Genomic DNA, 11,348 nt, shown 5'->3' with positions numbered 1-11,348 from the left:
TAGGGGGCAGTACTGAGCCGGTCTTTCACTCCCATACGAATGGGTCCGTATGGTGCCAGGGTGCTCCCCTCTGCTTTATCGAGCACCTCTGCTTGACGGATGCTCCATCGAATCCCCCAACATCTGCCAGGAAGGGCGAGTCCACACGCTGGCCGCTGAGTGTTTTGTTAGCTCAAGGGACCGTGAAATTGTCTCAAGTGAGACAGAATGGGAATTAATTGGGTGTGGCTGAAACAATATCCTCCATTAAAACCCTCTCCAGGTGTTATCATGTTAAATAGCCCCCAGTATAGTACTGATCCTGATAAGACATCAATTGACGTTAAAGGACTAGCATGGCTAGCTCTCTCTGGCTTTCATTATGGGATACTTTGTCTGAAGGATCTTGGTTAGTTCTATGGCTGAGCAGTTGCCGGCCAATCACAGCATTTCAGTTTGACCAATATTAATAATTAGGAAACTAGCCCCTCCTCACTGAGGTCCACCCAATATCTAGCTAGAACTGAAGTTGCCCGCAAGACTTGGGTTTCAGATTCTACTGCAGCCCCGCCCCTTATCTGGAAAAATTTGTAAGCAGGTCGTGGATTGGCTAAGGACACAGACTCCTCCCACTGCTCCATTTCCAGATTTATTTATTCAGGGGTGGAGGTTAAGCTCCTATGACAGAGTGAAATATATGAGGTCCAGGGCAGAGTATCCAGAACCTTCTGAGGCCCGCGAGGTCCATACCACACTAAGTCATACTAAGCTTCCCCTCGCACTCTTGCTGATGGGAAAAGCCGGGCCGCATGCATTTTTAAACTCAACCACCATTTCTCGCTCTCCCCTATTAGCGGGCCGTCAGTTACCACGGCAACGGGCCCACGAAAGAAGGTGAGGAGAAAATTAAATCATTTGATATGTTTTTTTTTTTTTCTTGTGCGAGATTCATAGAAATGCAATTTGTGCAAGTGGCTTGACATCATCATTCTCGGGGAGTCGTGTGGTGGGGAGTGGGTGGCGTAGGTTTCCTATGAGGTGGGAAAACAAGAATCAGTGAAATTGTCTTTCATTTGTGAGTGGTGACGACCTCCTCTGGATGGACACACGGACAACAGACAGACAAAAACACACAGGCAGGGGTATGTAAAGACACACAGACACACACACACACATGAACCATAGCGCCAGTATACTCTGTCCAGTATGCCAGGGAATCCATTCTTACTTTCCAGTCCAATCCCATTTAACAGTGACCAATCAATAGTTCATATTTTCAGGCACAAACAGGAAGTAGAATCCCTCTAGCCCACTGACTACTCACAGTCAGGGTGGTCAGCTGTCTCCATGCTGACACTACACACTACTGAGCATGTGCAACGCCTGCAAATGGGGAGTCACCATACAGCATCACATGATGAGGTTAATACCGGCCATAGGTGCCGTTTAAACGACGCCATGAGGTAATGTAGTATAGCCCAACCCATCTCCCCCATCCCCCACCACCAATGCAATGCCTGCCCTGTCAATCCATTAAAATTCACGCTTCATAATTTGGGTGAGGCGCCATTCTCTTGACTAATCACGTTATGTGCTTGTTGATTCCATATGCACGCTATGGGCCCCATCATTTCCAAGCATGACTGCGCTACAGAAATCTGATGTTTAATTAAGGTCAGATTCACTCTTGCAAATGAGAACCTCATCTGTAGTGTTTATTTGAATGCAATTAATTATATGATCATTTGCTATATTCGGTCTGGACGTAAGGGAAATTTTGCAATTGTTTATTGAAAATGTTCGAAACGCTCTGTGGTTTCATGTTTTGCAGAATGTAGTAGACAGGGGAAATGAAACAGCTTATGTTTTTTATCAGCAGGTACAAGCACTTCCCTCCAACGCCCCCCCCCCCCCCCGAGTTCAGAGTTTGGTTTCTGTCCTGTCAGTGTTCCATGACATTAAAAGAGGGGGTTTACATACCGATAATACAGCTCAAAGATACAGGGGTAATGATATTGATAGAAATGCTCAGAAACTAGATGCAAGTCAACCACACACGGTGGTTCTCTTGCACTCCTTGAGAATTTAACCAGATCACAAAGAAGATGAGGGATATTGCTCATAAGTCCTCAAGAAACAGGAGCCCATGAGTAAAACAAACAGCCAGAAAGTTTGGTTATCTGGCAGTGCTTTCACAAGAAAAAGCTGCTTTCATCCTGACAGCTGAAGGACACGAAGAGCTGATCAGGTTGGCTCCTGATTGGTTAAGAGTGCAGACTGAGTGATGGATGGGGCAGCCAATACATTTGCAAATCATGCCATCTGGGTGCAATTATGCAAATGAGGAAGAGGACATGTGCCAATACAAAAGGACTCAAGAGTAATGGCAAGCGTCAGCTAGAGGTCAGCAGGCCTTTTCTTTGGCTGGGGCTGATCCACTGGTCAGACTGGCTTCCAACATGGCCTTGGTGTTGGTGTATTTAGGAATACAAATATGACAGAATTCAATTAAATTGTGTTTTTTTCCTTTATGAGTCATTTTTCCTCCATTATTGCAAGATATAATAAGATATATGAATGTTTTGGCACTGTAGCGACAGACCATAATAATCCTTGTTTTGCCAGATGGGGACACATGTGCAGCGCACCACCCCATGGTCTCAGGCGATTCTAGGATTTGTGAAGGTGGGGGGCGAAAGAGGGGCCATAATTCATACAGAGGGATCAACCTAATCATTAGCTCAGTTCAGCTGGGGGGGGGGCGGGGCTGCAGTGCTCTTGTAGTCCCGCCCTTGAATACACCCCAGGTGCAGCGTGACCCGTGGTATGTAAAGGAAGTCATCACCCTGTCAGCATGCCTGTCGGCTGCAGAGGGGTCACAGGGACAATGTGAAGGTCAGAGATTAGGATGCTTGAAAACCGAACTAAGCTGAGAACTGGAATAAAAAATATGACTCCAAAAGACTTCATCTGGATAGCGAACAATGCCATGCCGCCAATGCCATGCCACCTCCTTGTCCTCCGACAACTTCCATTTGTTTCCCCCCAACACGTCGTGCCACTCCATCACCCTCTTTCCATGGCTGGGGGAATCATTTGCCCTCTTATCTCATATTATCTGGAAAATCCACCGTATGGTGAAATAAAAAGTTGCCGATCCGCTGATTCATTCTATGCCGCAAATGATAATAAGTTGGTTCAGGTTGGGGGATTCTGGGAAAAACAATACGAAAAACAGAAAAGATCACTGAAGGAGCGAGGGCTTGGCAGGGGAGATGCAGAGAGGATAGAAACCAAGTAATTAGCTGTGAGCTCACGGGACCCCCGTGGGCGGGGAGAGTTAGCAGGCGCTACTTCTGAGATCGATGAAGGAGCCTCCATTATTCGCCACGGCGATGTGATGACATCATCGAGATGCACAGCAGACCCCAGGCTTTGTGTGAGGCCAAGGAAGCCTTGGGAGATCTCTACCAGGAGAGCAGAAACGCGGGAGCTCAGTGTGCCCCAATCGGGGGATCTCTACCAGGAGAGCAGAAACGCGGGAGCTCAGTGTGCCCCAATCGGGGGATCTCTACCAGGAGAGCAGAAACGCGGGAGCTCAGTGTGCCCCAATCGGGGGATCTCTACCAGGAGAGCAGAAACGCGGGAGCTCAGTGTGCCCCAATCGGGGGATCTCTACCAGGAGAGCAGAAACGCGGGAGCTCAGTGTGCCCCAATCGGGGGATCTCTACCAGGAGAGCAGAAACGCGGGAGCTCAGTGTGCCCCAATCGGGGGATCTCTACCAGGAGAGCAGAAACGCGGGAGCTCAGTGTGCCCCGATCGGGGGATCTCTACCAGGAGAGCAGAAACGCGGGAGCTCAGTGTGCCCCGATCGGGGGATCTCTACGAGGAGAGCAGAAACGCGGGAGCTCAGTGTGCCCCGATCGGGGGATCTCTACGAGGAGAGCAGAAACGCGGGAGCTCAGTGTGCCCCGATCGGGGGATCTCTACCAGGAGAGCAGAAACGCGGGAGCTCAGTGTGCCCCGATCGGGGGATCTCTACCAGGAAAGCAGAAATGCGGGAGCTCAGTGTGCCCCAATCGGGGGATCTCTACCTGGACAGCAGAAACGCTGGAGCTCAGTGTGCCCCAATCAGGAACAAAGCCCAGTTAGGGTTTGCTCTGCACCAAGTAAGAAGACTGATTTCCGGCCGAAAATGAAGAACAAGCAGTGGAAAAACCTATACAGCCTTGGAGGGGAGGGCAGATATCTATCTCTCTCTCTCAGGATGGTGTACAAGGGCAGCCCTGAGGAACAGCTTAGTGTCACGGCGATTCAAGAGCGCAGGACTGCCGCCACAACCAGCTGCGGGTTACAATAACAGATCTTCTTTATACAGAGGATGGTCAGCCATCAAAATCCAGGCCTGGAGATGATGCGCAGTCAAAGCCTCGAGTATCTGGCCGATCAGGGCAGCGTCGCCGATTTTACTCAGGTTCCCATGTCCCTTGAATGTCTTTGACTCTCTCACCACTGCAGCCTGGTACTAGTTCATCTGGTTACTGTCAGACAACCCAGCCGGTGAGCTGGTAAACGTACATGAGCAGACTAACTGAGGGTGCTGCTTTGCCACGCCCCCAGAAGGCCACCCAGTCACTATCTCTGGGATTTTCTATCCTATGGAAGCAATGATCCTTGTTTCTTTCAAACTTCTTAAACTGACTATTAATTTGGAAATATTCTGGAACGTTTCCTCATAAGTAATTACAGCTAAACACCAAATGAATTATTCATGGCGCAGATTCAATATAAATGTAATTATTTCACTGAAGACACCTAAGGCTTATTTTTTTATTAAAAAAAAATAGGGAAAGAGGTTCCCTTGAGAAATGAAAGTGCGTGGTGACGAGACCGTGGCAACGAGGGCTTGTTTTGAACACATTAGCTGACTGGCATCTCGTTCTGTGACACACTACCTGCTTGCACCCATTGCGACTAAGCTGGGCACGGATGCTTATGCCGCCGTTGTCATGGCGAGGACCAGGTGGATGCTTCGAGCGCGATGCTGGGAGTCCTCCTCCATTACGGTGCGGCACGTGGGCGGGGGGTGACTCAATCTCTGGAAAGCGGACCAGCGTTTCGGCTCAATTCGGCTCTTTTGAGATGAGTGACTCCGTTCTGTCTTACTCAGGTACGAGAGAGCACTGCGCTTGCCTCGTTGTCCTGAAAAAGGAGTCTGGAATATTCGGGAGTAACAGGTAGAAAAAAAGTGAAGTATGCTGTTTGAACCTTTGTGTCCAAGCGTTGACCTTAGAGATCAAGACCTGTCCTGGCTGGACCAAGATCCACTTTGAAACACCGGCACCTCTTTTAATTAAAATAGCATCGCTATTCCCATGCTCCTAGTGGGCGTGGTTTCAGAACCGGGACCTGGCTTTTGGGGGAAATGCAAAAATTCACCCTTTTCTTCCTCTTGAATGTGTCCAGGTAAGAATTTGACATTACAGACAGAGGTGCTCCTGCTCTGTCTCCAGAGGACCCAAGGACTGTCCGCAGATATGCCTGGGGGACGATTTGCTACCCCCAAGCGCCCTCACCCTGGCGCCACAGTAACCGTGGGAGAGCAGCAGCCTGTCAGGAAACCACTGGCCCCCATCCCATTCCTTAATTAACTCACCAAATAGGATTATGTTCCTATGACTAATGCCGGGCTAATTAAGATTAATAGTGATTAAAGAAATCTGTTAGCAAAAAAAATATAAGTGAAAAAGCTAACTCTTAATTACCGAGGTGAACCAGAACATTGGCCCCGCGTTTCCTGGGCAAGGTGCACTAATCCATTGCAGCCAATCGGAATCAGCGTTGTTTAAGTGGTACGCAGCATTCCAGCTGGGCTGGGTGAGTGGTGCGGGATGGGGCCTCCATGTGTTTGCTCAATGCGACATTTAAGAACCGGAAGAGATGGGCTTAATTAAGCAGGCTGGGAAAACCAGCGCGGAGTCCTGGGGAGTGGGGTTCAGCTGGGGGGGGGGGTGACTTAACAGTGGTCGTTAATGAATACAGAAGATAACCCCCCCCCCCCTTTTGACACTGCATTGTGCCAGCAGCAGCAGCTTAGTATTAGTAGGTCATCTTATCAAACTCACACACACACACACACACACACACACACACACACACACTGTACAGTCACAGCGAGGATTAGCTTATCCAATGAGCTATAGCCCATACAGGCCACAATTCATACATATTGACTTTTTATTTTTTTTCTAAAGTCTCTTAAAAAGGGAGCCAGATGCCAGCTAATCAATGGGTTCTGTGCACTGTGGATGTTCCACACTGCTTCCCGAGAACAAGTCCTGAAATTTTTTTGGGCAAATTTCAATGCCTGTTCAAGGTAAAACAAGGAGAATAATTACAAAAACGACAAAGGTCAGGGAGAAACCGGAGTGTTCCGCGGTGGGGCTTGACACTCAGAGACACATTGTACATGGTGTGGAAGAATCAATTAGAGTGCTTTGTTTGGCCTTGCTGGGTGCCTCGTGAGACCAGAGGTGAAGTCAACATCTCAAAGACAATAGAGATGAAGTAGGCTTGCTGTCCCTGTTTCCTGCTGCTACACAATGTCACGGTTCTGCATCCCAGCTCAGGGAAGATTGGTTATCTGCTTCCACCTGTGCCTGTCATTTCTCCTTGCAGAAGTTCTCCGGAGAAACGAAATGTAATGTACTGCACCAAATATTTAATGGAAAGAAGGCCACATGCATCCTGTGTGTAATTGTCTTGTGGAATCCGATAAAAGCATCGTGTTACTCAATGAGGCTGCTTTTTACAGAGCATAAAGTGATCCCACTCGAGTTTGAAGAGTTTAAAGTTGAACTTTTGTAAGCTGCAGCTAAAGTTAGATGTTCTGTAGCTAAGGCTTTCATGACAGAAAGATTATGGTGTAGTTGGTTGGTAGGGAGCATCCTATTGGAGGGGAATGGTGGGTGTGGCTCTAAGGAGCATCTTATTGGAAGGGCATTGTGGGTGGGGGGAATAGGGAGTATACCATTGGAGGGGAATCATATCATGATGCGTCGGAGCTGGCAGAGCCTCTGGAACTAAACAGCCTCCATAGGGATCGATACAAGAGGTCTTTAAATTACTTTAAAATGATTTCTCATGACCCATAAATCACAGATCTTGTGTGAAATCGATGATGTTTGCTTTACAGGAAATGCGGGCCTCCCAAGTGGGTAAATAATCCCGCTGGGTATGTCTGCCTGCACAATCCCCCTTCCTGGCACAGCCACTGTCCCTCCCAATAAGACAGATCTACTGGGGGTGCATAATGTCATGGTGCTATTACAGGAAGGAGAGAGGCTGGTGCAGGGCTAGAGTTTCCCAGTAAGACTGGCCTGTTATTTTGGCCTGGGCTTTTCTAATGAAATTCCCGGAAATGGTGTGTTGTTTTTGGGTGTCATATTCTACACCGCTTCCTGCACATTGCCCTCCGCGGACACGCTTGCGTATGTCTCACGAGAACGGCGATATTACTGAAAGCCGTGGCTGCCTTTGAACGCCCGTGTGAACGGGCGGGAGCAAAAGAAAAAAAAACAAAAAAATAGAGAACAAAAGGAAAAAAAATTCGGAAAACTTTCTGACTGCCAAGTTCAGTCACACGCAGACCTTAAGTGTGCAGCGTCAAGCCGCTTCTCGCTCAGTTCTTTAATTGAGGTTTCGGTGAAATGAATAAATAAGTCTGTGTCTAACTGGAGATGCCAGCGGCTCGTCCCGGAATTCCAGCCGCGGGAGGCGTGTAAAAATAACTCCGCCCATAGACAGCCTCTGATCTTCTCGAAGCACCAGGCGCTTTCAACAGATATCGTAGGTGAGTGCTCAGTAATTAGATGCCGGGACGATTTGAGTCAGGTGTCGCCGGAGAGAGGCGCTGTGTGCTGGGAGGCGGGTAGCAGGTGGGGGGTGGCGGTGGTGAATATCCACTGCTGCGTACTGACTAAATTAATTGATACCGAAGGGATCAGGCACAAAGCGATCACGAGTTTAAAGGCCTTCAGTCCGCGCCTTTGAGTTGTAGATGACTCAACTTCTGCTGCATGACTACGTGGGGAAGGCTTTCGCTGCTCTGTCTGAGCCCAGAAGTCCTCCATGTTTTATCGAATCTTAGGTTTCCTTTGGTATGGCTACATGATGGACCCTATGTTAGGGTGGTGTTTGTGTTTTGTATCTAAGGGATGCTTCTAACAGATGTGCATATTGATCAGGAATATTTAGACAATTCAATTCCTGGATAACGCAAAACCAACAGCTTAGATTTGGATATAGACGGTAGGGACATGCCCCTACCAATATTGTGTGAGTACCATGTGTGTTTAGGGGGCCAGTGTTTGACCCAAACCTCCGCCCTTGTGAAACCCGACCTTTCACCCAACACCAGCTACCTACTGTACACCTGCAAGAAAATGTGTGTTAAAGATATATGGGGCCTATTCATCCTGTTTTCTACACCTTGAGTTATCGGTCTTTGGGGATTCAAACCTGCAACCACGCAGTTTCATCTCAAGTCCAGTGCTCTATGCAAACAGGTGGTTTGTAAGTAGCCAGTGATGACCTGGAATATAGTTACGCACGTGTGATTAATTACTGAGGTATTTCCCCCTAAGTGGCCAGTCATGAGCAGTTGGGATTCTCTTTCTATGCCTGTAAGTTGTGGAGAGCGTAACCTCAGCATATTAATGCCGCTTCCCGTGTTCATCTGGAGTTCCACGTCCCTTTGCTGTTTGCATGTTGTGATTCTCAATGAGGCCGGAGGGTTAGGGCAATCAAAGAACTCTCTGTACCATCAATACGGCACCAGTGCACTGAAACGGCAGGTACACAGAGCATTTGTGCGGCTGCTTTATTCCCTCTGGAAAGCTTATTTTCCAGCACAACATTTTCTAGCAAATATCAAAGCTTGTTCTGCATTTCAGGTCTGAAATATGCTTTTTTCCCGCATTGATATGTACAAGATGTTTGATTCCCCTACTTGGGAAAAAAAATAGAAAAAATATTTGATCTTTAATCTTTTAAAAGTTTTTTGGGAGATATATCCTATGACCTCCCTATGACCCTGCCCTGGTAAAGCCGCAGCTCTGATCGGCAGCTATGACGGTCATTCGCCTTTGGGGGGCGCCGCTCGTCGCTTGCAGTCTAATCGCTGCTTGTTTACTCTTCCTTTAGTTAATTATACATCGACAAAGCTCGAAAGTGATGTTTATTGCTGAATAAAAAACAAAAACAGGTTGTTTTAGTCGGTGTGAGCATTTTCCCAGTAAGACGACTCTGTCCCTGTAATGCTGAGTCATTTCTGTGGAGTGTAATAAACCACTAATGAGTATCACAGGGGCTCTTTAAAGGGGCAGCATGCAAACAGTGTGCACAGTTTAAGCTAAGAGGGGGTGTAGAGCACCTGGGCCAACAGGACTAGACCTGCTGGCATCAAGTCAGGCAGCAATTTCACGTAGGGGGCGCTATTTTCCAAAGGGATCACAGGCGCAGGTAGCATTGACCTGTATTTCTGGTTTGTCTGGTATGGGAATCTCACTCGTAATTCCATGGCACGGATACCTCATGCCTATCCGCCGTCCAGCTCCCGCCCTGGGGGTGATTACCGCATCCATTGTGGCATTCAGCAATGCTGAATCAGCTCAGGAGGGATCTGGGGATGTTGGCTGGATGCCGCTTATTTATCTTCTCCACACCGGAAGGAGGAGTTTAGCAATCTTCGATTTATCTTTGTATACCATCCTTCCCAACCAGGATGCCCCAGAAGGACTTTTAACTTACCTTCTGTTCCTCAGATGATTAAAGTAAGAATTTTGCCCATCTTTTAAAGCTACATGTCGTTCTAAACAAGCCGGGGGAGGTGACTGTGCTCCTGCTGGGTGTGAGCGGGTAGCGTGTAGGTTATGAGCCTGTCCTTAAGTGCCCCCTTGCCCCCCCTCCGATTAATAATACAGCACCCAGCCTGAGCTCTGTACACATGGGGAGGCCATTATAAGTATTACAGGAATGTCAAAGCTCATTCTTTCCAGACCCCCTGTCAGTTAATTACTAAGCGCCCCCCCTAAAACAGGCTCTGCCGCAGGAGGGCAATATCTGCACAGCTTTGATATAATTAAAAGGAGTTATAATTTTCATTAGATGCTTTCTTTATGAAGCCCCTCCCACGTGTGAAATGCACGCCACGAATCACAGGATGTCCCGGAAGCTCACGCCTCTCATGCTTTTCCAGTGACCCTCCCCAGGCCCTAAAAGAACCCCCAGAAGACCAGGACTCCTGCATGGGATGGGGGTGTCATACCATGTGACCGTGTGTCTGAGTTAAACAGCAGGCAGACTTTATTAAAGTGATGGATAAGAATTTAAGACGATAAAAAAGAATGAATGTGTGTTTACACACAGGTAGAGTGGTGGCTCTGAGGCTAGGGATCTGTGCTGGTAGTTGGAAGGTTGCTGGATTGAATCCCATGAATACCAGGAGTGATTCCACCCAATTGGGCCCTTGATCAAGGCCCTTATCCTGCAATTGCTTCAACCTGGGTATTAACCTACATCCAGCCCTGCCAAGAGGTCCTCCAAATTTGTGGGTTGGTGGCAGGATTTGCACTCTGGGTACTGGACAGAAAACTTTTGAATTCAACTGAAGCCAGTGTGGATTCACTGGATTCACATGCCTAAAGTGGTTTGTTGTGTGACGGGTGCAGCAATGCACTGTATCAGCAGATAGGTGCCCTGAGTTATCTGCTGCTTTCAAATCCTAAAATGAGGCTTTGAAACACGAGAGCTAGAATTGGGGAACATGCAGTACTGGAACAAGCCTTTGAAACTCTGGAGTCAAAGTATGGGAACACACAGACCTAGAACAAGGCCTCCGAATGCTTAAATCAGAATGTGGGAATACACAGTCGTGGAACGAGGCTTCAAAATTCTGGAATCAGATTGTGGGAACACACCAATGGAAGTGGCTACAATGTCACACACATGAAGCATGGGGAGAATATGTGTGGGGGGGGCCCAGACATGCTGTTCCTCTCCAGTGTGGTGTCGCCCACACATGCTTTTGTTCTCTACTTTATGTTCTGCTCCTTATTGGAGAAGAATGACCCCAGAGCACTCACTTGTACCTTTCTGGTTCAGCTGCTAAGACTCGGCCATGAAAACACACGACCTCTCGGACTCGGGGAGGCCACATCAAGCGATAAACACGTCAAGCAGCCGATGGAAGCTGACGTAGTCCGCACGCTGCCCAAGCGTGATATCCGGATTAAACAGGAAAGTAGCGGGTGGGAATGTGCGGCTTAGGGGGGATGGGGAGTCACTGCATGGGTACTTTGATGTTTGC

This window comes from Paramormyrops kingsleyae, chromosome 4 (assembly GCF_048594095.1).
Source record: "Paramormyrops kingsleyae isolate MSU_618 chromosome 4, PKINGS_0.4, whole genome shotgun sequence".
Lineage (NCBI taxonomy): Eukaryota > Metazoa > Chordata > Actinopteri > Osteoglossiformes > Mormyridae > Paramormyrops > Paramormyrops kingsleyae.
The sequence above is the reverse complement of the archived record's forward strand: the minus strand, read 5'-3'. Positions refer to the sequence as shown.